Raw genomic sequence first — 3,699 nt, 5'->3', positions numbered from 1 at the left:
AACAAAAAATCTGAAGGATATGCCCGTCACTCTAAGACATAAGTCGACAAGTCACATATGCCTGTGATTTCACCAGCAGCCTTATCCTTCAAAACCGGAACGCAGCAATGCTGATATTACCGCTCGGCGGCAGAAATAGATAAGGTAGCATTACTTCCCTGGATAAACTGTTTCACTAGGAGCTGTACTGCTACTGCAATAAGTAAGGTACAAATTACTCCAGCTTATCATCCAGAGCACGGAAAACAGAGTGCAGGTTGAAAACGGTTCTCCTAATTAAGGAATTTCATGGAATGTTCGGCTGCAGCACCACCTCTATAGACTTCCAGATCTTCTTATTTAAAGCCAGGCTGTTGTCGGTGTAGCCTCCTCCACTCCGCACGGTTCGTAGCCACTTTTTTGACTTCTCTATAGCTGTTCACATGAAACTTCTTTTTTATTTGTTCACTCTCACAAATCTTCCTCATATGATCTCTTTTCAATCCATTTTATTTTTTCCACTCGCCTCCAACTCTACATTTCAAATGACTCCATTCTCTCTCTGTCTTTGTTTGTTACTGTCCATGTCTCACATCGATCTATAGACCGGCAGCCTCTAAAGTTAGGATTGCCATGATGTTGTTCAATCTCCAATAGGAGAGCTACACCAAGAAGACAGATTAACAAATTCAATATAGCAGATGTATTATCTCAACAGAATCATTCTTTTCGCCATATCATAGAACACAAAGAATCAATTCAAAAAGTCATTATAACATGTTTATGGAAATTGCTGCATTGACAAAATATTTTGAATTGAGAAAATGATGTACGATTTATTTATTTCAGAGTAACCGGACTGTCGAAGTCCCATTATACGTATAAATAAAAACGGGGTCATGCAATAACAAACGATCTGTATAAAAATTCAATATCCGTTTGGAGTGCTAAGTGCAATTCAATAAAAAGGACTATTTTATGTTGCCGGTTTATAGACTCTATTAATGAATAGGGGACGAACATTTTGGCTATGAAACTCGTTGCAATTAAATATCGCATGAATGACGATTCAACGAGATTGAAAGCGTCGATTTTAATTTTGTTGTAAAAATCAACATTTACATGGAAACCAGGATACTGACTCCAATGTATTAACTCAAATACTCTTCTTTTTATAAATACCAAGTGACTGAACGAATAAGTCGTGGGCCTGCCCTTGACAGTTGTAGTGCCACTCAGAGCAGTGCCCCTCAAATATTTGAGGGGCATTGTCATTGCGCCCGTCACCCTGAGACATAAGCTGACAAGTGTCTAGTGCCTGAAATTTCACCAGCAACCTTACTCTTCAGAACCAGAGCACAGTAATGATCACATTACTGCTTGGTGGCATAAATAGGTAATGTATTTCCCTGGACGAACACTTTCACAAGGAGCTACACTTTCAATGTTAGAGATATCTAATGTTAGAACATGTTAATTTATATTTATTATTCGGTCCTCCAATGTAATAGATACACAATATACGTCTTAATAAATCTACGAATATTTCCCAAAAATTACCTCCAGGCTAAAAGGCAACAGCGCAAAGTCTCGGGCGGTCGAAATCAGGAAAGGGCAAAGTACCCTCAGCAGTTTCATTAACTCTATATTTTGTCCTTTGACTGACCTCGCGGAAACAAGTTATGAGCGGCAAATCACTAAATCTTTCATGTGAAATATTCTTATAAAGCCACATGTGATCATCCGTCACAAATGCTTTTATGAAAGACATAAAAATCATACTATAAATACACTGAAACAAATTACGTATATGTGAAATTTTATACCTCTCCTTATTTAAGCATAAAAAAGTTATTAACTAATTTCTTTCGTAGAATCTCTAACCTCTGCCCTGAAAAGTTATCTTCTAAATTTCAGCATTCAACACACAGAGAGCAGAAATAAACAAATGATTGAGTCCAGTAGAGAAATAAGTCACAAAAGACAATTCAAAATGACAGTAATCTTATATTTATTTTCCTAAATAAATAAGAAAGTCACTAAACAGCCGGAATATAGATTAAAGAAGAGGTCCACCATAAAGTAATGATTGACAATAAAGAACCCGAAACGTCAGTTTGTTTGAAAAAAAAATAAATATAAGCGAAGGTCCGAAAAAATTGTTTCATTTCCGAAAACCTAAGAACTCATCATGGACTGATCATATTACATAAGTAAAAAAAGGTACAGAATTCATGTAAAAATTTCCGCATGAAAACAAGACAACAGTGTTATACCCTGAACTAAACTGCCTCTGTGGCCTAACGGTTACCATGCCGGACTGCCACGCAGAGGTCCCAGGTTCGATTCCCGGGCCGGGAGAAATATTTGTATGACCTACATTTGTTTCTCTCGTGAGTTTGGGTGTAATTTGTGGTTGTCTATATGTGTGTCCATGGCACCCGCGACACAGGGTTTCCCTAGTGCGGGGCTATGTTGAGTGTGTGTGTTATTATTATTATTATTATTATTATTATACCAACTAAAATAAATTCATAACTCCAATGAACACCAAGCAAACTTAATTTTTAGTCATTTTCTGTTTTTAATGTTAACAGCCTTATTTGATTTACTAATATTATGATTCCCGACTTTTGTGAAAAAAATAAAGAAACAAAAAACAAAATTCAAAAAAAGAGACAAAATACAAAATTAGTTGGCGTAGTGTTCATTGGAGGTATCGAAATATAAGTTTGTGCCTTGTTCCACCATTTATTTTAGGCCCACACCGCCTTATACAAAAGTTATCCCACAGAGACCAGAGCCGAATAATTTAACTATTCCATCACGATGTAAATTCGCTAACTAGGAGTTTCAATGGCTGATGTTAATCAGTAAACAATGATTAATTAAGTCGGTAGACGGGATCTTTGTCATTTTAATGAGTTCGTATTTGCATGCTAACGTTGGTTTGCTTATTGCCAGGAGCTCGCTCACTAATGTCAACTGTCAAGAACCTGTGTTGGTTTGAATATGAAGCAAAGAAAACAATTTACAAAGAGAAAGTGTATTATAGAAGCGAATCCAGTACCTAGACGGAGGGCGAAAGATCGAACAGGCTAGTCAACCAATATTCTGAGGCATGGAATATTTAAGCGAAATAGGAGATCCTTATCGTCGCATTAGAAACCCTATCGAAAGTCAATTATAACAACCATGAAGTTACATAATCACAAAACTCAATAATTTACATGTAAATACTACACACAATTGCCCGTGAAGGCAAACTAGCTAACTTCACATGTCGGTCTTGCAACTTCGAGCTGTAGTCCTGTTTATTAAACAGATGATCTCTCAATTGTCTTTTTTGGGGTTGCACTTCTATTTTGAAGTACTCAGTTAATATTACTAAATCATTGAGAACAAATGACTTTATGACAGCTAAAAATAGAACACGATGGAACCGTTTGTCGATACGTCAAATATAAAATTATGTCAATTTATCAGCTGGCCATGTACAACAGGCCGGTGTGTAAAAAGGTAAAAGCACATTTAAAAAAAACACAACACAAATATATAGAAGCAAATAATTTGAAATACTTAGTGATTGACAATCGTTCGTCAAAGATTGTAAGACTAACATTTCAATATAGTGTTGTATTTTAAACAATACCACAACAACAACTAATCCAAACCCTAAACATCGACAAACACGATATCAATTAAGTCAACGAGTATCTT

The sequence above is a fragment of the Hyposmocoma kahamanoa genome, unplaced genomic scaffold, assembly GCF_003589595.1.
Source record: "Hyposmocoma kahamanoa isolate Upper Pololo Valley unplaced genomic scaffold, ASM358959v1 81, whole genome shotgun sequence".
NCBI lineage: Eukaryota > Metazoa > Arthropoda > Insecta > Lepidoptera > Cosmopterigidae > Hyposmocoma > Hyposmocoma kahamanoa.
The sequence above is the reverse complement of the archived record's forward strand: the minus strand, read 5'-3'. Positions refer to the sequence as shown.